Source organism: Mus caroli, unplaced genomic scaffold (genome assembly GCF_978045245.1).
Source record: "Mus caroli unplaced genomic scaffold, Mus_caroli_1 scaffold_5, whole genome shotgun sequence".
In the NCBI taxonomy this organism is placed as follows: domain Eukaryota; kingdom Metazoa; phylum Chordata; class Mammalia; order Rodentia; family Muridae; genus Mus; species Mus caroli.
The window spans coordinates 43855223-43879175 of NW_028227260.1; the positions used below are offsets into that span (position 1 = coordinate 43855223).

Consider the following 23953-nt stretch of genomic DNA (forward strand, 5'->3'; position numbering starts at 1 on the left):
ACTGGAAATAGTACTACCGGAAAACCCAGCAATGACTCTCTTGAGCATATAACCAGAAGATGATCAAATTGTTATAAGGACACATGCTCCACTATGTTCATAGCAGCCTTATTTATAATAGCCAGAAGTTGGAAAGGACCCAGATGTCCAACAGAGGAATGGGTGCAGAAAATGTGGTACATTTACACAATGGAGTACTACTCAGCAATTAAAAACAATGAATTCATGATATTCTTAGGCAAATGGATTGATTTCAAGGATATCATCTTGAGTGAGTTAGCCCAATAACAAAAGAACACACATGATTTGCACTCACTGATATGTGTATATTAGCCCAAAAACTTAGAATACCCAGGATACAATTTGCAAAACACGTGAAACTCAAGAAGGAAGACCAAAGTGTGGATACTTCATTCTTCCTTAGAATGGGGAACAAAATACCCATGGAGGGAGTTACAGAGACAAAGTTTGTAGCTGAGACAGAAGGAAGAACCATCCTGAGACTGGCCCTCCCAGGGATCCATCCCATAAACAGCCACCAAACCCAGATACTATTGCATATGCCAGCAAGATTTTCCTGACAGGATCCTGATATATCTGTCTCTTGTGAGGCTATGCCAGTACGTAGCAATAACAGAAGTGGATGCTCACAGTCATCTATTGGATGGAACACAGGGCCCCAATTGGAGGAGCTAGAGAAAGTACTCAAGTAGCTGAAGGGGTCTGTAACCTTATAGAAGGAAAAAAAACAATATTAAATAACCAGGAACCCCAGAGCTTATTTCTCTAGTTGCACATATGGCAGAAGATGGCTTAGTTGGCCATCATTGGGAAGAGAGGCCCTTGGTCTTGTACCAAGTATATTCCCTAGTACAGGGGAATGCCAGGGCCAGGAAGCAGGAGTGGGTGGGTTGGGGAATATGGCATGGCAGGGGGAGTGTATAGGGGACTTTCAGGATAGCATTTGAAATGTAAATGAAGAAAATATCCAATAAAAAAAGAAGAATGTGGCTGCTTTTTTTTTTCCCCTCCTTGTTTGAAGAATCTGCCCAGAGGTTAGGTTGCTTTGAAAACATTTTCTTTTGTTAGTTTGTTTTGTTTTGTTTTGTTGTATTTTTGAGACAGGGTTTTTCTGTGTAGCCCTGGCTGTCCTGGAACTCACTCTGTAAACCAGGGTGGCCTCGAACTCAGAAATATGCCTGCCTCTCCGTGGAATTAAAGGTGTGCATCACCACTCCCTGGCTTGAAAAATAAAATCTTAAAGCAGCCTAGCATAGACTCTGTCCTGTTATTCACTCTTTTGTAGAACATTTTGATCAACCATATCTTGGAAAAAAAACCTATAAAATATATGGTTCAGGATTAAAGCTTAGAAAAAAAACAGTACAAAATATATGGTTTAAGGATTAAAGTGGCACCAGGAAGTGGAATAATCCTCTGCCTAAATCCCATGTTTACTTATATTAAATGGAATTAAGGGAGTGATGAACTTGGGGCAAGATCCCATCTGGTTTTTCTTATTTTTTTATGCACTTACAGTTGAAAGATACATGTTTATATTATGTTAGGTATTATTACAACCTGGCCACTCTTTTCTTTGGTATATAAAGAAACAGGATTTTGTGTCACATTGACAAACAACTTATTGTGATGTTTATTCTCAGTAGTAACCTTTACTATATATGGACTAGACTACAATCCAGAACTTATAACAATCTTGTGAAATGGAAATAAAACAAAGATTAGATCCAGGAATGGTGGTACAAGCATTTTCTCCCAAGACACGGGAGACAGAGACAATCAGATCCTTGAGCTCAAGGTCAGACTACACAGCAAGTTCCAGGATAGCCAAGCTTAGGTAATGAAGGAAAGTATGTAAAACAGAAAGCTGGTAAATATATAGTAGAATGAGAGGGTCATGTTCCAGCCTCAGCAAGAAGCAGAACATACAGCTTCAGTTATGTAGCCCTGGCTTGAGAATCGAGAATAGAAGAAGTTGCTGTGAATATTGATGCTGGTTAGCTGGAGCTAAGAAATTAGCAGCAATAAAGGAGAGAATTGGATAAGTGTATAATCCCACTCTGCTTGAGCTCCATTGTCCTTCCAGTCTTCATCTTGAACTACAAAGGGCAGATTGACATGCCTGTTCTCCCTGACCACACCCCACAGCAAGACTATATCCCAGGAAGTCTGCCCTAACTTGGGGCACAGGTGAGACCTCAGTCTTAATACCTTGCGAATTGGGATTCCCACAGAGCCCAGCATACATTCGATATAACCTGCTTTACCTGAGCCCCATCTTTCTTTCAGTCTGCATCTCTACCTGCACCTGTGACAAAGAGTTGTGCTTGCCCCACTCCAACCCCACACCCTTTCTGTCTCCCAGATGGTCTGTCCTAACAAGTTATATAGTTAAGACTCTGCCCCAATATGCACAGCAGGTAGGACCTCCACAGAACCCAGCAGACTTGTATCTATTTTTCTCTGCCTGAGCCCCATTGTCCCTACTGTCTAGGCCTCCACCTTCCAGACTGCCGTGCCTGTCCCTGTCCCCTGCCCCTACATACAGCCTGTACTGGCTAGTTTTGTGTGTCAACTTGACACAGCTGGAGTTATCACAGAGAAAGGAGCTTCCGTTGAGGAAATGCCTCCATGAGATCCAATTGTAAGGTATTTTCTCAATTATGATCAAGGGGAAAAGGCCCCTTGTGGGTGGCACTATCTCTGGGCTGGTAGCCTTGGGTTCTATAAGAGAGAAGTCTGAGCAAGCCAGGGGAAGCAAGCCAGTAAAGAACATCCTTCCATGGCCTCTGCATCAGCTCCTACTTTCTGACCTGCTTGTGTTCCAGTCCTGACTTCCTTTGGTGATGAACAGCAGTATGGAAGTGTAAGCCGAATAAACCCTTTCCTCCCCAATTTGCTTCTTGGTCATGTTTGTGCAGGAATAGAAACCCTGACTAAGACACTGCCTGTCACTCAGGAGGTCTGCCCTAACCAGGGACACAGGTAAGTCACCTTCCATAGTATCCATGCCATCTGGGAGCTGCAGAGAGCTCAGCAGAGTTGGACTTATTCTGTTCTGCCTGTGCTTCAGTCCTTTTAGCATGCACCTCAATCTACATTAATAGCAAAGCTGCTTGCAAGTCCCCGTTCTAAATCCACAGCCTGGCTTTCTCCCAGGAGGTATATTTTAACCAAGGACTTAGGTGAGAAGCATGCCCCAACACCCACTCTAGCTAGGACCTTCACAGAGCCCAGCAGACATGATATCTACCTTGATCTGCATGAGCCCCATTGGCCTTCCAGTTTACACCTCCACCTGCACCTGTGGCAGAGTAGCATGCCTTCTACTCTCGGACAACACAGCCTACCTGACTCCCATAAAGTCTGCCCTAATCAGAGACACAGATGAGATTGCTGCCCCAAATACACATGCCAGATGGCACCTCCACAGAGCCCAGGAGACTTGGGTTCTTCCCTACTCTATCTGAGCCTCATTGTCCTTCTAGACTGCACCATCACTTGCACCTGGGTGCCTGCTCCCTGGCCTGCACACAACAGCCTCCATGTCTCATAAAAGGTCTGCTCAAACCATAGAAAGAGGTGAGTCCCCTGCCACCATACCCATGCCATCTAGGACCCCAACAGAGCCCAGCAGACTGGGATCTAACCTGCTCTGCCTATGCCCCTCATTACAGTCTGCTCATCCAGCTTCACCTAGAGGACAGCAGCATGCCATCCTACCCCCCAGTCATACAGCCTGCCTGTATCCCAGGAGGTCTGCCCTAAACCAGGACAGAGAATAGACCCCTATGACAATATTCATGCTAGCTGGGAACTGCACAAAGCCCAGAAGACTGGGATGTACCATCTCTGCCAGAGTCTCATCTTCCCTATTGTCTGCACCTCCACCTGCATATGAAGCCAAATGGCATGCATGCTGCATGCTTTCCTCCATGGACACTACAGTCTGCCGCCTGTCTCCCATAAGGCCTGCCCAAACCAGGAATTCAGGAGAGACCACCACCCCAATATGCATTCCAGATGGAATGCCCACAGAGCACAGCATATTTGTGTTCTATCCAACTCTGCCTGAGTCTGATTGTCTTTCTGAATACCACACTCACCTACACCTGTGACAGATAGGCATGCTTAACGCTACTCTGATACCACAGATCTCCTGTTTTAGGAGGTCTTCCCTAACCAGTAACACAGGCAAGACCCCTCCTCAATACTCACCACAATGGGGACCCCCACAGAGCCCAGTCTACAAGGGATATATCTGGCACTTCATGAGTTCTGCTTTCCTTCATGTCTGCACCTCCAACTCATGTGTGGCAGAAATGTGTGCCTACCCCTCAGACTGCAAAGCCTACCTGATTCCCATTAGGTTGACCCTAACAAGGGACACAGAGAAGACTCCCATCTCAACACCCACCCCAGCTGGGAGCTCCAATGAGTCCAACACATGTGGATTCTGTTCCATTCTCCCTAGTCCTTCTGGACTGTACCTTCAACTTCACCCATGGCAGATCATCTTGCCTGAACCCCATCCAACCATATAGCCTGCCTGTCTCCCATGAGGTCTGCCCAAACTAGGGACATATAGGAGACCCCCACCACAAGACCCATGCCAGCAGGGAACCCCACAGAGCCCAGCAGACTGGGATCTATCCTTCTTTGCCTGAGTCCTAATGTCCTTCCAGTTGGCAAATGTAACTGTACCAGGGGCATAGTTGTGTGCCTGCTAATTCCCCACACTCCGCTTGCCCCCACTTCCTGCCTCTCAGAATATATGTGCTAACCAGAGACATAGGTTAGACCTCCCCTCCAATACATGACATCTGGAACACCTGCAGAACCCAGCAGACTAGTTTTATTCAGTTCTGCTTGGGCCCTATTTTTCTTCTGGAGGGCACCCTCACGTATACCTGTGGTAGATCAACATGGATGCTCCTCCTCTGACTCCACAGATCTCCTGTTTCAGCAGAGGTCTTACCTAACCAAGGACAGAGGTAAGACTCCTGACTCCAATACCTACACCAGCTGGGACCCACACATAGCCCAGTCAACATGAGATACATCCTGATGTGCATGGGCCCCATCATCCTACAAGTCTGCACTGTGGCAGAGATGCATGCCTGCCCGACATGAACACACAACCTGCCTGATTTCCCTGATGTCTGTCCTAATCAGGGACACAGATGAGACAGCCAAAAACAATACCCATGCCAGCAGGGACCATCCCCCACCCCTAGAGCACAGGCAACTTAACATCTATTTGAGTCTGCCTGAGCCCCATTGTCTTTCAGTTCTGCACCTTCACCTTCACCCATGGCAGACAGGTGTGCCTGCCCCTCCTCCAAGAGAGGAGACCCCTGTCCCAATAGTTATGCCAGCTCAACCCCCCACAGAGCCCTGCAGACTTGGATCTATCCTTCTCTTCCTGAGTCCCAATGTCCTTCCAGTCTGCACATCTACCTGCACCAGGGCAGATTGGAATGCCTGCTACTCAACTCCACAGCTTCCCTGCCTCTCAGAAGGTCTGTCATAAGGGACACAAGAGAGTCCCTTGACATGTCAGCTGAGAATCCCACAGAAGCCAGAAGATTGGGATATAGCTTGCTCTGCTTGAGCCCCATGGTACTTACTGACTGTACACCCACCTGCACCTGGGGCAGAGCATCATGGCTGCCTGCCGTATGACCATAGAGGCTACTTGTCTCTCAGAAGGTCTGCAGTAACCAATGACTCAAGAAAGAACTCCACCCCAATACCCATGCCAGCTGGCACCCAAAAAGGGCTCATCAGATTGGAATACATCCTGCCCTACCTGATCCCCATCATCCCAATGGTCTGCACATCCAGCTGTACAGGAAGCTGATTTGTGTGTCTGCTCTCCCCAACAGAGACCACGGCCTGACTATCTCCTAGGATGTCTGCCCTAACCATGGATACAGGTGAGTCCCTTGCCCCAATATGCATGCCAGCTTGAACACTCACAGAATTAAGCAGACTGAGGTCTATCCTGTAAAGCCTGAGCTCCATTGTCCTTCCAGTCTGCAACTCTACCTGCACCTGTGGCATAGTCCCAAGCTTGTCCCCACTCCTCCCCCACAGCCTGCCTGTCTCATAGGAGGTCTTCCCTAACCAGGGACATAGGTGAATCCCCCGCCCCAGTACCTATGCCAGGTGGGACCATCACAGAGCCCAGCAGATTTGGATTCTTTCCAGCTCTGCCTGTGCCCCTACCCTCACCTGTACACTTGTCTGATTGGGGTGCCTGCCCCCTCAGACGCTACAGCCAGCCTGTCTCCCTGGAGGTCTGCCCAAACCAGGGAAACAGTAGAGACACCTGCCCCAATAACCATGCCAGCTAGAACCTCCACAGAGAACAACAGACTAGGATATATCCTGCTCTGCCTGAACCCATCATTCCTAAGTTATGCACCTCTACCTGCACAGGAAGCAGGATGGGGTGCCTTGTCTCCCCCACAGATGCCACAGCCTGCCTGTCTGCCTTAACAAGGGACACAGGTGATTCTCCTGCACTAATACCCATGCCATCTGGGACCCCACAGTGCAGATGAGACTGGGATCTTTTCTGCTCTGCTTGAGCTTCATCATCCCTTAATCTGTACCTACACCTACACCTGGGTCAGATGGTGTGCATACTCCCCTAGCACATCTACCACAGCCTGACTGTCTCCCAGGAGGTCTGCCCTATTAAGGGACACAAGTGAGTCCCCTGCTCCAACACCCATGCCCACTTGGATCCCCCAAGACCAGCATATGTCCTGCACAGCCTGAGCCCGGTTTTCCTTCCAGTCTGCATCTCCACCTGCACCCTTGGCCGAGTACCTTGCCTGTCCCCCAACTTGACACCACAATATGCCTGTCTCCCAGGAGGTCTGATCTAACAAGGGAAAAAGGTAAGTCACCTGCCCACATACCGATGCCAACTTGGACACACACAGACTTCTGCACAATGTCCAGAGCCCCATTTTTTTTTCCATTCTGCACATCCAGCTTGACCTGAGTCAGAGTATTCTCCCTGTCCCCACTCTGGCCCAACAGACTGCCTGTCTCCCAGGAGGACTACCATAACCAGGAACACAGGTGAACCCACCTGTCCCATTAACCACACCAGTTGGAATACTCACAGAGACTAGCAGACTTTGCTTCTGTCCAGCTCTGCCTGAGCCCTACTCTTTCTGGACTGCAACTTCACCTTTACCAGTGGCAGGTTGGCATGCTTGCCCCTCCTCTAACCCCCTGCTGTCTCCCAGGAAGTTTGTCCTAAACAGGGACATTGCTGAGACCCCACCTCAATATCCATGCCAGCTGGGACCACCACAGAACCCTGCAAACACGAGATCTATCCTGCTCTGCCTGAGCCCCATCATCCTTCAAGTCTGAAACTCAACCTACATACATGGCATAGCAGAGTGCCTGCCCCTGCCTCTGACACCACAGACTGCCTGTCTGCTAGGAGGTCAGCCCTAATCAGGACACAGGTGAGACCTCTGCCCCAATACTGATACTATGACCCTCACAGAGCTCAGCAGACTGGATTTATCTTGCACTGGCTGAGCCCCATTGCCCTTCTAGCCTGCAACTCTACCTGCACCTGTGTCATAGTCCCAAGCCTGTCCAGACTCCGACCCCACAGCCTGCCTGTCTCCCAGGAAGTCTGTCCTAACCAGGGACATAGGTAAATTCCCAGCCTCAATACCCATGACAGCTGAAATCCCACAGAGCTCAGCAGAACTGGATAAATCCTATACTGTCTGAGCCCATTAATCATTCTGTGCTGCACCTCCACTTGCATCTGTTGGAGAGAAGCATGCCTTCCCCCACTTGAACCCTAAAGATTCCCATTATCCCTGGAAGTCTCCCCTAACCAGGGACACTGGTGAGACCTCTGTCCTAATACACATGACAATTGGGTCCCCCACAGAGCCTAGCAGATGCAGGATCTATCCCACTCTGCCTAAGAACTATAGTCCTTCCTGTCTGCAACTTCACTTACACTTGTACAGCTAAGTCAATGCCCACTCCAATCACACATCCTGCCTGAATAACATGCAGTCTGCCCAAGTGGGGTACAGGTCAGATCCTAGCCTCAATACCCATGCCATCTGGTACTCCCACAGAGCTCAACACACTTATGATCTATTGCACCCTATGTACAGACTTGGCAGATCAATGTGCCTGCCTCCATCTGTCCTCACACCCTAGCTGCCTCCCAGTAGGTGTGGACTAACCAGAGACACTGTTGAGAAACCTGGTCCTATACCCATGCCAGCTTGAAATGCCACAGAGCTCAGCATACTTGGGTTTTGTGTCAATCGACCTGAGCCCTAGTCTGTACATCAACCTGTATCCATGGCATTGAGTTTGTCTGCTGCCAATCCAACTCTGTAGCCTGCTTGTCTCCCAGGAGGTGTACACTAACCAGGGGCACAGGGGAGACCCATTACCAAAAACGTATGCCAGTTGGGACCCCTCACTTAGGCCAACAAACATGGGATATATCCTCCTCTGCCTGAGATCCAAACTACTTTCAGTCTGCACCTCTACTTGCACCTGTACAGAGTGGCAAGCCTGCCCTCTGAACCCCATAAACTGCTTGTCTCCTAGCACTAGTAGGTCTGCCCTATTCAGGGACACAGGAGAACTATTCCAACTGGGGACCCAGCAAGCCTGTTCTAAGCATGGAGACAGGAGGCCTGCCCTAATCAGAGATAGGACTCCCTGGCTCCGAGGAGGAGTGCTCTAGCCCAGATCACACAGTGCTTCCTGCCTCCATGGAGGCCTCCTCTAGTCCAAAACATCCAGATCAGGTAACACCAGAGAAAACCAGATGGCAAAAGGCAAGAACAATGACATAAGGAACAGAAGAAATTGAAATTTGGCAGCAATACAACACAGTTCTCCTACCACCATAAGCCCTGGACACACTAACAAAACTGAAGAGCATGATTCTGATCTAAAATCCCATCTCATTAAGACGATAGAGCCCTTTAAGAAGGATATAAATAACTGCTTTCAAAAAATACAAGAAAACACAGGCAAATTGGTAGAAGACCTTAAAGAGGAAACAAATACATCCCTTAAAGAAATACAGGACTCAGTGGGAGTGACCTTATCTGAAATGCCCAACCAGGGGAGATGGAATCTGAAAAGCCCACCTCCAGGAGATAGACAGGGCCCCTGGTCGAGAGATGGTGTCACCAAGCTACCTTCAAGTTTTTGGCCCAGAATTGTTCCTCTCTAAAAGAAATGCATGGACAAAAATGGAGCAGAGACTTAAGAAAAGGCTGTTCATTGGCCAGCCCAACTTGGCATCCATCCCATTGGTGGGCACCAAACCCTGACACTGTAACTGATGTTATGTTGTACTTGCAGACAGGAACCCAGCATGACACTTCTATGAGAGGATCTATAGGAAGCTGGCTAAGACAGGTGCATATACTCACAGCTAAGCATTAAGGTTGGGGGACCTATGGAAGAGTTAGTGCAAGAATTGGGGTAGCTCAAGGGAATGGCAACCCCCCCATAGGGAGACTAGCAGTGTCAAATAACTCAGATCCATGGGAGCTCACAGAGACTAAGACAACCACCAAAGAGCATACAATGTCAGGTTTGAGGCCCTTGACACATATGTAGCAGAGGACTGCCTTGTCTGGCCTCATTGGGAGATAATGCACTTAATCCTGTAGAAATCTGATGCCCCAAGAAATGGGGATAGCCATGGGTAGAGAAATCTCTCAGAAGTAAAGAGGAGGTGGAGTGGTCTGAATAAATCTGCCAGGAGGACTGGGAGAGGGCAAAACTTGGAATATAAATAAATAAATAAATAAATAAATTGATTGATTTAAAATTAATTTATGTAAAAAAAAAAAGAGACCAGTATTACCAATGTGAAATCTTCTGGGAGATGTTTTCTGAGACTACGAAAAACTGTGTTACAGATCTATTGCTGGCAGATGGACTTGTCAATGTGTAAAAATACCCAGGTGATACTGGTATGAAAGCATGAAGGGGTCATGGATAGCAGCTGAGAATTGACATTTGAGAGACAAGAAATGGCCATTGGTGAAGATGCTTCCTAAGTGGCAGTTGAAGGTCCAGGTATTAAGAGACCATGCAAAGAAGTTGAGGCTTAGCACCATGAGTAGAGCATATGGAACACTGCTGGTGAATGTGAAGCTTATTTGAAGTGGAAGACCACAGAATATTGGAGATGCCAGTAGCATAGGATGAACAACAAGAACAGCAACAACAATGGTGTATAGTCATCCTTAGTCTAGCATACTATAGAAGACAGAGCTGAACAAGTGAACCAAAACTTTTGGAGAAGCTCAGAAGATCATGTGTGTATTCTAGACATTGGAATAAACTGTCTAATTGAAGGTGGCTTGGATACCCTGAGATAATAGAAATCCCAGCGCTATTGAAATCCTTGCTGAGGAAAGCTACATGGAGGGCATGGAACAAGTCCAAGATAAAGAACTGTGTTGCAATAAACACATCAAACATGGAGATGGAGAGTTTACAGTTTGCCCAGCTGGTTTTTTGGGGGTGATTTCTTTTTTTCTTTTAGGTCATGCTTTGGTCCAGAATTTTCTATGACACTTTGGAATAAAAATCTACATCCTGTGATGTTGGAACTATATGATCTGCTTTTTGATTTAGATTTTAGAGAGAACTGCAGTGAAAATATTGCATAAATCTCAGAAGAGACTTTGAACATTGGACTTTTAAATGACTTTGAGCCTCTTACAGACTTTGGGAATATTTGAAGTTGAAATAATTTCACTTATCATTTTGTTATAGAATCAAGGCTATGGAGGCCAGGGAGTGGAATGTGGTGGTTTGAATGGGTGTGGCTTACATAAACTCATGTGTTTGAATGTTGGGCTATTAAAGAATGGTACTATTAGGAGATATGGCTTTGTTGGAGTAGTTATATTCTTGTTGGTGAAAGTTGTTACTATGGAAGGTAGGTCTTTGAGGTCTCCAAAGCTCATCTATGCCTAATAGGATAATTCTGTACTTCTGCCTCTCGATTAAGATGTAGAACTCTCAGTTCTGCCAGCATCATATATGACTAAACTTTAACATGCACCCCACCATAATAATGCATAGAACTGAAGAAGCTATTAGCCAGTCACAGATAAATATTTGGCTTTATAAGTGTTGTCTTGGTTTTGGTGTCCCTTCATAGCAATGAACTCCTAACTAAGACAACCCCCTCATCAAACAGGCATGCAATCCCAACCACAAATATTAAGACTTCCCTCCTGTAACTGCCTCAAGGTACAGTCTATCTTTCAATTATTATAGGTGTCACTATGCATAGGAAGCCCCATATAACCATTGCCACAGTTTTTCCTCACCTCTTTCTGCCCCTCCCCATTCTGTCTTATTCCATTTATCCCCCTTCAATCACTCTGTCTTCCTCCTATTTCTTACTTTTTTCATGCCCTCCCTTTTTGTTTTTCCCAAATCTCTCTTCATTAATTCCTTTCTCTTTGCCTCCTTTGTTTCTCTTCCCTTGCCCTCCCTCACTATCCATACAATGTTGTCTCCATCCTCTTCCTCCATCTTTGCAAAACACCTTTGTTTTGGTCTTACTATCTTTTCTTTTTCAATTCTATTTCTCTTCTTTTAGGGTCACATGATTCTATTATTCTCTCACTTTTACTTCCAATCTCTTTCCTTTTCATTACTACTCTCTATCTCTCATTCCCTAGCAGCCTCTCCCCATTCTTATCTCTCCCTTCATCTATTGTCTTTCTCAATATCTCTTACTCTTTCTTCTCCTCTTTTTCTCCTTCTATCTCTGACTCTCTTTATGACACTCCCTCTCAGACACAGTCTCTCTATGTGTATCTCCATCTACACCTCCCTCTCCTTTTTGTCAATATTTTCTGCTCCTCTTCATGTCTATACTTCTCTATGTCTCTGTCATTGCTTCATACTGCATCTTCCCTGTACTTTCTCATTCCTTTTCCATTCTCTCATATATGCACACTTTCTGTCCTCCTATTTCTTTCTTCCCACTTTTGTCCCTTCATCTCCCATTTTCTCTCAACCTCTTTCTCCTCCCCTTTCTCTTTTGCTCTCCTACCTTCATGTTTTCTCACTCATTTACTTCTACCCTTCTCTCTCTTCCTCTCTTCAACTCTGGCTCATTAATCATATTCTTTTTCTTGCCTTTCTCTTGAGATGTCCCCTGAGAGAAAGAGACAGAAGGACAGAGCAAACAGAGAGAAAGAGAATGAGGGAAGATACAGACTGAAAGATAATGAGGCATAAATAAAAAGGGTGAGAGCTAAATAGAGGTGGGAAGAGAAAGAAATAGAGAGAGGTAGATATAAAAGAGATTAATGTCACTTATATATACTATCATATCATCTGCAAAAAGTGATATTTTGACTTCATTCTTTCCAATTTGTATCCCCTTGATCTACTTCTGTTGTCGAATTTCTCTGGCTAGGACTTCAAGTACTATATTGAATAGGTACAGAGAGAGTGGGCAACATTGTCTAGTCCCTGATTTTAGTGGGATTGCTTCCAGCTTCTCACCATTTACTTTGATGTTGGCTACTGGTTTGCTGTAGATTGCTTTTATCATGTTTAGGTATGGGCCTTGAATTCCTGATCTTTCCAAGACTTTTATCATGAATAGGTGTTGGATTTTGTCAAATGCTTTCTCAGCATCTAACGAGATGATCTTGAGGTTTTTGTATTTGAGTTTGTTTATGTACTGGATTATGTTGATGGATTTCCGTATATTGAACCATCCCTGCATCCCTGGGATGAAACCTACTTGGTCTGGATGGATGATTGTTTTGATGTGTTCTTGGATTCGGTTAGCAAGAACTTTATTAAGTATTTTTGCATCGATATTCATAAGGGAAATTGGTCTGAAGTTCTCTATCTTTGTTGGGTCTTTCTGTGGTTTAGGTATCACAGTAATTGTGGCTTCATAGAATGAGTTGGGTAGAGTACCTTCTGTTTCTATTTTGTGGAATAGTTTGTGAAGAACTGGGATTAGATCTTCTTTGAAGGTCTGATAGAACTCTGCATTAAAGCCATCTGGTCCTGGGCTTTTTTTTGGTTGGGAGACTATTAATTACTGCTTCTATTTCTTTAGGGGGTATAGGATTGTTTAGATCATTAACCTGATCCTGATTTAACTTTGTTACCTGGTATCTGTCTAGAAATTTGTCCATTTCATCTAGGTTTTCCAGTTTTGTTGAGTATAGCCTTTTGTTGATGGTGTTTTCGATTTCTTCAGGATCTGTTGTTATGTCTCCCTTTTCATTTCTGATTTTGTTAATTAGGATGCTGTCCCTGTGCCCTTTAGTGAGTCTGGCTAAGGGTTTATCTATCTTGTTGATTTTCTCAAAGAACCAGTTCCTCATTTGGTTGATTCTTTGAATACTTCTTCTTTCCACTTGGTTGATTTCGCCCCTGAGTTTGAATATTTTCTGCCATCTATTCCTCTTGAGTGAATTTGCTTCCTTTTGTTCTAGAGCTTTTAGGTGTGTTGTCAAGGCACTAATGTGTGCTCTCTCTAGTTTCTATTTGGAGGAACTCAGAGCTATGAGTTTACCTCTTAGAAATGTTTTCGTTGTGTCCCATAAGTTTGGGTATGTTGTGGCTTGATTTTCATTAAACTCCAAAAAGTCCTTAATTTCTTTCTTTATTCCTTCCTTGACCAAGGTATCACTGAGAAAAGTGTTGTTCCGTTTCCACGTGAATGTGATATGCAAATCAAAACAACCCTGAGATTCCACCTCACACCAGTCAGAATGGCTAAGATCAAAAATTCAGGTGACAGCAGATGCTGGTAAGGATGTGGAGAAAGAGGAACACTCCTCCATTGTTGGTGGGATTACAAGCTTGTACAACCACTCTGCTAATCAATCTGGAGGTTCCTCAGAAAATTGGACATAGTACTACCGGAGGATCCCGCAATACCTCTCCTGGGCATATATCATCCAGAAGATGTTCCAACCAGTAAGAAGGACACATGCTCCGCTATGTTCATAGCAGCCTTATTTATAATAGACAGAAGCTGGAAAGAACCCAGATGCTCCTCAACAGAGGAATGGATACAGAAAATGTGGTACATTTACACAATGGAGTACTGCTCAGCTATTAAAAGGAATGAATTTATGAAATTCCTAGGCAAATGGATGGATCTGTTGGGCATCATCCTGAGTGAGGTAACACAATCACAAAGGAACTCACATAATATGTACTCACTGATAAGTGGATATTAGCCCTAAAACTTAGGATACCCAAGATATAAGATACAATTTGTTAAATGCATGAAGTTCAATAAGAACCAAGACCAAAGTGTGGACACTGTGCCCCTTCTTAGAATTGGGAACAAAACACCCATGGAAGGAGTTACAGAGACAAAGTTTGGAGCTCTGATGAAAGGATGGACCATCTAGTGATTGCCATATGCAGGGATCCATCCCATGAATCAGCCTCCAAACGCTGACACTATTACATACACTAGCAAGATTTTGTTGAAAGGACCCAGGATAGAGCTGTCTCTTGTGAGACTATGCAGGTGCCTAGCAAACACAGAAGTGGATGCTCACAGTCAGCTATTGAATGGATCACAGGGCCCCCAATGGAGGAACTAGAGAAAGTACCCAAGGAGCTAAAGGGAAGTGCAATCCTATAGGTGGAACAACAATATGAACTAACCCCTACCCCCCACCCCCCCGGAGCTCGTGTCTCTAGCTTCATATGAATCAGAAGATGGCCTATTCAGCCATCAGTGGAAAGAGAGGACCATTGGTTGTGCAAACTTTATATGCCTCAGTACAGGGGAATGACAGGGCCAAGAAGTGGGAGTGGGTGGGGGAGTGTGTGGGGGACTTTTGGGATAGCATTTCAAATGTAAATGAAATAAATAACCAATTAAAAAAGAACAACAACAAAAAAAGATTAAATATTTAGAACAAGTTAGGGAAAAGAGACTTACAGAGGGAAAGAAGTGGCAGTGAGAAGGAGAGACAGTTGTAGAGAGGGCGATCAGTCCAGGGAGGTATAGAGGGAAAGAGAAAGATGCATAATGGAAAGAAAAATGTATAGAACAGAAAGAGAGAAAGAGAGCAGGAGTGTCTCAACCTACTTTTCATCTCTCATCCTCTATCTTACTCTTACTATGACTTTTTCTCTGATTCCCATCCTTCTGCTTCCTTCTCTTCTGTATTTATCCCCCATCTCTCTTTGACTCCCTCCTTCTTCTCCCTAATATCCTCCTGTCTTTTCCACTTTGTTCTTCCTCTTTACCCTTTTCACATATTGCCTCTTTCTCTTCCCACATTTCGCTCCTCTTTGCTCATTTTCATGTTTTCTCCTCTCTCTCTCTCTCTCTCTCTCTCTCTCTCTCCTCTCTCATGACTTCTTCTTTCTTTCTTCCTCACTCCTACTCTGTCTCCATACTTTCTCCTTCTCTTTATCCCCTAGTTGCCCTTTCTTTCCCTTCTTGTTTCACTATTCTTGTCTATTACCCCCTGTATCCTCTTCTTTCTCTTCCTGTCTCCATCTCTCTACCTTTTTCTCTTTCCATTTCTCACTGTTTCATTCTCCATTCTTAAATTTTCTCCTTCTCTCTGTCATTATCTCCTTCTCCCCTCTCCCCATCTTTACTTCTACTTCTTTTACTTATCACTCTATCTCTCCATCTCTTTCTCTATTCTTCCTTCTATCTTCTTTCTTTCTTTCTTTCTTTCTTTCTTTCTTTCTTTCTTTCTTTCTTTCTTTCTTTCTTTCTCCTTCTTTGTCTCCATTTTCCCCTTCTTAATGTACTCTCTCACCATCTGTTTCCTTCCTTCTCATTCCTCTTTTTTCTCTTTCCCTTTTCTTCTCTTTCTATCTTTTCTTTCCTCTGTCTTTCCCTTTTCCCTGTCTATCTTCTCTCTTACTCTCCTTTTCTCTTTCTCTCTCTTCTCCCTTCTCTCCCTCTTTATGCCCCATTCTGTCCCTCAAGGCATAAAGTGCTAAACATAGGGAGAGTAAATAGAGAGAGAAAGTAGGGGGATAATGGGATAAATAGAGTGAACAAGGAAATGAGGAGAATGTGAAAGTGAGCCTAGGAGAGAGAGCTGAAGAGAGAGAGTGAGAGAGAGAGTGAGAGAGAGAGAGAGAGAGAGAGAGAGAGAAGAAGAAGAAGAAGAAGAAGGAGGAGGAGGAGGAGGAGGAGGAGGAGGGGGAGGAGGAGGAGGAAGAGAGAGAAAGCAGGAAAAGATCTAGAGAGAGGGAGAGAAAGAGCAATAGAGAAATAAGACAAGACAGAGTGAGAGAGACATAGAGAAAAGGAGAGGGAGAGGAAGGGAAGAGAAGGAAACTAGAGAAGACAAAAGGGAAAGAAAGGAGAGATAGGATGAAGGAAGGAAAGAGCAGAGAGAGGGGGAAGCAGAGAGAGAGGGAAGATAAAGGGTAGAGTGTGGAGCAAGGTGGACACATGGAAAGGGAAGGGAGAGCCATGGGGTAAGAGAGAGACAGGAGAGAGCTAGGGTGAAAGAGAAAGAGGCTAGAGAAAGGGTGTAAGAGGGAAGGAAATTGAGAGGGAGGGGGAGAGAGGGAGGGGGAGAGAGGGAGGGGGAGAGAGGGAGGGGGAGAGAGGGAAGGGGAGAGAGGGAGGGGGAGAGAGGAGGAGGGGAGAGAGGGGTCATGAGTTCACAAAGGATTGGAATGTGATGATGTAAGAAAGGGCACAGAGTTTGGTAGTTCAGTAGTGTGGCCAAGATTACAGAGCTAGAAAGGACACTTGGACACAGGGACACTGTGTTCGTCCTGCTGGATCCCTTTGCCCAGAATTCAGACATTCCTGCGGCATTACTTGTCACTGTTTAATTTGAAGACAACATTGCTGGTTAGTATATGCCCTAGCATTCTTTGTTGTATATTCTATTTAATGTAGTTAAATATACATATGAAAAATTAATAATGGCTACTATATATATGCAGTCCCATGGCTTCAGTACCCCTAGGTGCTATGGAACTATAACTATTGCCTATCTTTCCCAATTGAAATGTCCTTATGAAATGTTTGCTCTTGCTCGGTCCCACAGCCCTCTTCAGCCACAATTCTACTTCATATCTTTCTAGAATTGATCCACCCATGGACCTTCCTATTGGCATTTAATCAATCCTTGATCTGAGGCTGACTTAGTTCATTTTGCTTAATATCCTCAAGATTCATTCATTATGTCAACTACTTGAGAATTTATCATCCTCCCAATATTATAAATAGAAAAGTACTCCACCTTTGAAAAACCAGCCCCTAATCTACCATATAGTTATTGTTTGTGTATGGCCTATTACTGAAAAATGTTCAGGTGTTAAATCCTTGGTCTCTCAAATGCTAATGTTATTAAAGTTTTGAGGCACTTTTAGGGAGGTGGGTCATAACTAGAGAAAACAGATATCAGAGGCAGGGCCTATGAAACTTGAAAATCATACCTAATCCTTTCCTTTGACCCTGATTCCTGTCCATTATGAGGTAGAATCTCCTTGTCATCCTCACTTTTAACATGATGATCTCCTTCACCACACACCTAGAATCAATAAAGCCAAGGACTATAGACTTACATATCTGAAATGGCAATAAACTAAATAATTTCTAGTAATTTCTTGTTTTGGATACTTTGGCCACATAGATGAAAAACTGATCATCACACATTATTTGATATATGTGTGTGTGTATATATATATATATCAAAATGCTCAATATAATTGAAATTTTGGATTTGAATTTTGCATTTGTACCTTTTCTCTAGGCTTACAAAATTCAGTGTGATCAATTCTTGAGGTGCCGGGCAGGGGCAATAATCTGTATTTCTCTCTCTCTCTCTCATTCTCTCTCTCTTTTTTTTTTTGGTTTTTCGAGACAGGGTTTCTCTGTGTAGCCCTGGCTATCCTGGAACTTTCTCTGTAGATGAGGCTGGCCTCGAACTCAGAAAATCACTTGCATCTGCCTCCTGAGTAGTGGGATTAAAGGCATGCACCACCACACCCGGCTTTTTTTTTTTTTTTTTTTTTTTTTTTTTGGTGTACTTCTGTCTCTTCATCTTTGCTTGTATATTTTGTAGAACAATGTCTATATTTCCGAATCTTTGTCTCTGCCTGAGTATTTACTGTAAATTCCTCATTCAAAGCATAAGAACTGGAATTAGAATTTCTTTGAAGGTATGATAGAACTCTGCACTAAACTCATCTGGTCCTGGGCTTTTTTTGCTTGGGAGACTATTAATGACTGCTTCTATTTCTTTAGGGGATATAGTACTGTTTAGATCATTAACCTGATCCTGATTTAAATGTGGTACATGGTATCTGTCTAGAAATTTGTCCATATCATTCAGGTTTTCCAGTTTTGTCGAGTATAGTCTTTTGTAGAAGGATTTGATGGTGTTTTGGATTTCTTCAGGATCTGTTTTTATGTCAGTGTGATCAATTCTTGAGGTGCTGGGCAGGGCAGTAATCTGTATTTCTCTCTCTCTCTCTCTCTCTCTCTCTCTCTCTCTCTCTCTCTCTCTCTCTCTCTCTCTCTCTCTCTCCCTCCCTCTTTTTGGTTTTTCGAGACAGGGTTTCTCTGTGTAGCCCTGGCTACCTTGGAACTCTCTCTGTAGACTAGGCCTCCTGAGTGGTGGGATTAAAAGCATGGACCACCACATGTGGCTATTTTTTTTTTGGTGTATTTCTATCTCTTCATCTTTTCATGTATATTTTGTAGAAGAATGTCTGTATTTTCCAAATCTTTGTCTCTGCCTTTTCATTTCTGATTTTGTTAATTAGGATGCTGCCCTGTGCCCTTTAGTGAGTCTGGCTAAGGGTTTATTTATCTTGTTGATTTTCTCAAAGAACCAGCTCCTTGTTTGGTTAATTCTTTGAATAGTTCTTCTTGTTTCCACTTGTTTGCTGTCACCCCGAGTTAGATTATTTCCTTCCATCTACTAATCTTGGGTGAATTTACTTCCTTTTGTTCTAGAGCTTCTAGATGTGTTGTCAAGCTGCTAGTGTGTGCCCTCTCTAGTTTCTTTTTGGAGGCACTCAGAGATATGAGTTTTCCTCTTAAAAATGCTTTCATTGTGTCCCATAAGTTGGGGTATGTGGTGGCTTCATTTTCATTAAACTCTAAAGAGTCTTTAATTTCTTTCTTTATTCCTTCCTTGACCAAGGTATCATTGAGAAAAGTGTTGTTCAGTTTCCACGTGAATGGTGGCTTTCTATTATTTATGTTGTTATTGAAGTTCAGCCTTAGTCTATGGTGGTCTGATAGGATGCATGGGACAATTTCAACATTTTTGCATCTGTTGAGGCCAGTTTTGTGACCAATTATGTGGTCAATTTTGGTACAATGAGGTGCTGAGAAGAAGGTATATCCTTTTGTTTTAGGATAAAATGTTCTGTAGATATCTTTTAGATCCATTTCTTTCATAACTTCTTCTTTCATAACTTCAGTGTTAGTTTCACTGTGTCCCTGTTTAATTTCTGTTTCCATGATCTGTCCATTGATGAAAGTGGTGTGTTGAAGTCTCTCAATATTATTGTGTGAGGTGCAATGTGTACTTTGTGCTTTACTAAAGTATCTTTAATGAACGTGGCTGCCCCTGAAATTGGAGTATAGATATTCAGAATTGAGAGTTCCTCTTGGAGGATGTTACCTTTGATGAGTATGAAGTGTCCCTCCTTCTCTTTTTTGATGACTGTGGGTTGGAAGTCGATTTTATTAGATATTAGAATGGCTACTCCAGCTTGTTTCTTCAGACCATTTTTTTGGAAATTGTTTTCCAGCCTTTAATTCTGAGGTAGTGTCTGTCTTTTTCCCTAAGATGGGTTTCCTGTAAACAGCAGAATATTGGGTCCTGATTGTGTAGCTAGTCTGTTAGTCTATGTCTTTTTATTGGGGAGTTGAGTCAATTGATATTAAGGAAAAGTAATTATTGCTTCCTATTATTTTTGTTGTTAAGTTGGCATTCTGTTCTTGTGGCTCTCTTCTTTTAGGTCTGTTGAAGGATTACATTCTTGCTTTTTCTAGGACTTGGTTTCTGTCCTTGTATTTTTTTTCCGTTTTTATCCTTTGAAGTGCTGGATTCATGGAAAGATAATGTGTGAATTTGATTTTGTCATGGAATACTTTGGTTTCTCCATCTATGGTAATTGAAAGTTTGGCTGGGTATGGTAGCCTGGGCTGGCATTTGTGTTCTCTTAGTGTCTGTATAACACCTGTCCAGGATGTTCTGGCTTTTATAGTCTCTGGTGAAAAGTCTGGTGTAATTCTGATAGGCCTGCCTTTATATGTTACTTGACCCTTTTCCCTTACTGCTTTTAATATTCTATCTTTATTTAGAGCATTTGCTGTTCTGATTTTTATGTATTGGGAGGAATTTCTTTTATGGTCCAGCCTATTTGAAGTTCTGTAGGCTTCTTGTATATTCATGGGCATGTCTTTTTTCAGGTTTGGGAAGTTTTCTTCTATAATTTTGTTGAAGATATTTGCTGGCCCTTTAAGTTGAAAATTTTCATTCTCATCTACTACTATATTATCTGTACTGTTTGGTGTTCTCATTGTGTCCTGGATTTCCTGGATGTTTTGAGTTAGGGTATTTTTGCATTTTGCATTTTCCTTGATTGTTGTGCTGATGTTCTCTATGGAATCTTCTGCACCCAAGATTATCTCTTCCATCTCTTGTGTTCTGTTGCTGATGCTCTGATCTATGCTTCCAGATTTCTTTCCTAGGATTTCTATCTCCAGCGTCGCCTCACTTTGTGTTTTCTTTATTGTGTCTACTTCCCTTTTTAGGTCTTGTATGGTTTTGTTAATTTCCATCATCTGTTTGGATGTGTTTTCCAGTTTTTCTTTAAGGACTTATACCTGTTTGGTTATGTTTTCCTGTATTTCTTTAAGGACTTGTAACTTTTTAACAGTGTTCTCCTGTATTTCTTTGAGTTATTAAAGTCCTTCTTGATGTCCTCAATCATTATCATGAGATATGCCCCTAAATATGTGTCTAGTTTTTCGGGTGTGTTGGGGTGTCCAGGACTGGCTGAGGTGGGAGTGCTGGGGTCTGATGATGGTGAGTGGTCTTGGTTTCTGTTAGTAAGATTCTTATGTCTGCCTTTTGCCATCTGGTAATCTCTGGAGTCAGTTGTTATAGTTGTCTCTGGTTAGAGCTTGTTCCTTTTGTGATTCTGTTAGCCTCTACCAGCAGACCTGGGAGACTAGCTCTCTCCTGAGATTCAGTGGTTAGAGCATTCTCTGCAGCAAGCTCTCCTCTTGCAGAGAAGGTGCACAGATATCTGGCATTCAGACTTGTCTCCTGGCAGAAGATGAAGGCTTGAAACAGGGCCTGTCCCAGAAGCTGTTAGCTTCTGTAGTCCACACTCTCAACTGTGCAGACTAGTCTCAGTGGGATTCAGGAACCAAGATGGTTTTCTTGGTTGCTCAGGCAAAGCCCTCTTGGGCAGGGTGGACACCTCTCCTCTGGCAGGGAAGATGCCAAGATGTCTGGAGCCCGAAATGAGGTCTGCCTCAGAAGCTCTGTGCCTCCTGCCTGTCCCAGAATCTGTTAGCTTCTGTAGTCCACACTCTCACTTTGCAGACTAGTCCCCGCGGTGTCTGGGAACCAGGAACAGCTTTCAAAATCCCTTTTTCTGTGAACCAATTCATAATACTCCTTCTAGTACTTGCAGGCATCCTTGGTGTTCTCGACAGGCAGAACTTGATTTCTTCTCTTGTCTTATCTTTCATTTACCTGAACCCACACTTGCCATTTTCTGGCTTTTCAGATTAGTATGTGTAATTTCAATTCTAACTGGCACTCAGACATATGGTTTATCTGCTTTCTAGTAAAACTATTTCAAACACACACACACACACACACACACACACACACACACAAAATGCTAACTTTTAACCAAAAACAAAATGAAAAGAAAAACCACAAGTAATCTTAGAATTCAAATATATGTTTTTTTTCCAACATATTTCATGGTAGATCAAGAAAAATAAATAAAAAAATATACTGTAATATATATGTAATATTCTTTCTTCAATGAAGATTTGTTTCCTGGTGAAGATTTCTCTAGTTTATAAACTGTCAATTTTCATCTAGTTAGATGTATGGTGAGTACTCTGGTGGATGGGTTTATTTTAAGCTAATGTATACCAAAAACTAAAGTTTATATACTGAAATTTTTAAATCTTTGAATATTGTGAAGTTCTCAGCAAATACTGCCACAGGGCCCTTTTATGCTTTTTTTCCCCCTCAGACCATATTCATAACAGCCCATCTTAGTGAGAAAGGGCTACATTTTTAAAACACAAGACTACCATTTTTATATGGCTAATCTAAAGGGTACTACTGAAGGCTGAAAGAAGGCCCCTTTATATGTTCCTGAATTTCTTTTTCAGTTTCCACATATTTGATGCCACCATGGTCTTCTTCAACAAGTCTGCCAATTACCAAATAAGAGGTTTCGCCTTGGCCACCATTGCATGGATAATGTGCAGCACATCTATGGGCCTTCCAGAATGGCGAATTTGGTATTTCGAGGACCCCATGGTTTCCTCCCCAAGCATGGCTTTTGTGGGTATGTGGAGGGCCTCTATCTGCAACCACGTTGACAACTCCAGCCATCAGAGTGTTTGCCAGCACTACTCCTACCATGATGCCCTCGTCCCTTTGGATATTCGTTTAGCTCAACATCTGCTCCTGGTTGCAAACATTATTGGTCTGATTGGGACAGTTTGTGCTGTCTTTGTTCTACAGCAGTTATACACAGGAAAACTGGAGACAAATAATGAGGACAATCCATTTCTTCTTTCAGCTGTTCTCAATGCTGTTGCTAGCATCTTTATTTTTCTTGCTGTTATGTGTAATTTCTACACTGTGCCCAGCAAGGAAGGGTTAAGTTTCCTGCTTTCTTTACAAATGCCAGTTTTTCCATATGCTCAAAGAGCAGGAATTGCCATGGGAGTGGCAAGCACATCTGCAATACTGTTTTTATTAAGTGCTTTAAGTTTTATTTCTTACAATCCTTCAATGGGAAAAGAAAAAACTCCCCTTGTTTGAAAATAAATTCATAGCATGCATAACCTTCAAAAATGGAAAATGCTTGGTGGGGGCTTTGGGGACTCAGACTTGGATCTAATGGACATTTCAGCTCTTGACTTAGATTTTCCATGGATATCAAGCCCTGCCCTAGGTAGCAGAAAATAGCAAAATGGCATTTATCATTCTTTCCTATTTGGTTTATTACTTCTTTGGTTGAATTGTTTGCTTTAGATTTTTACATTTTGTTTTCTTGTTTGTTTGTTTGGTTTTTGTTGTTGTTTTTATCATTCCAACTTCCCACTTTGTGTTACAGAATCTAAATTTTAAATATGTTTGTTTAAGGTAAATAATCAGTAAACACAGTTTTATTAGTCAGGGTTCTCTAAAGGAAGACAATTTATAGAATCAATCTCTCACAGAGCTATATTCTCTATCACACATACACACCACATACATACACACCTACACATACACACACACACACCAGAAAGACACACTATTTATTACAATGACATTACAGGTTTCAATCCAACTAATCCAATAATGGTTGGCTACAAAGAAAAAGTTCAAAAATCCAGTAGTCATTAAGTCCAGAAGGTTGGATATTTCAGTTGCTCTTTAATATATGCTGGAATCCTGAAGAAGGCTCTAATGTCTGTGAAATAATGGATTTGTTAGCAAGGTGGGGACAAGAAGACAAAGAGTAATAGCTTACTTCTTCCATGTCCTAATATAGGATTCCAGCAGAAGAGTTGTCCTAGATTAGATCTAGATTAAAACTGTTCCTTTTCTACTCTGAATATAGATTGAATCTGTGTCTTTTTTCAGGTTAAAAAATTCCAAAATGGTGT

The 23953-nt window shown here is 43.0% G+C and overlaps 1 pseudogene across 1 annotated transcript; it reads left to right on the plus strand.

The window, feature by feature from the left end:
• Positions 1-16790: 16790 nt before the first annotated feature.
• Positions 16791-23120, plus strand: LOC110287318 (claudin-34 pseudogene; annotated as a pseudogene). Its single transcript, XR_015047083.1, has 2 exons — positions 16791-16918; positions 22460-23120. The product of XR_015047083.1 is annotated as a claudin-34 pseudogene (transcript).
• Positions 23121-23953: the final 833 nt, after the last annotated feature.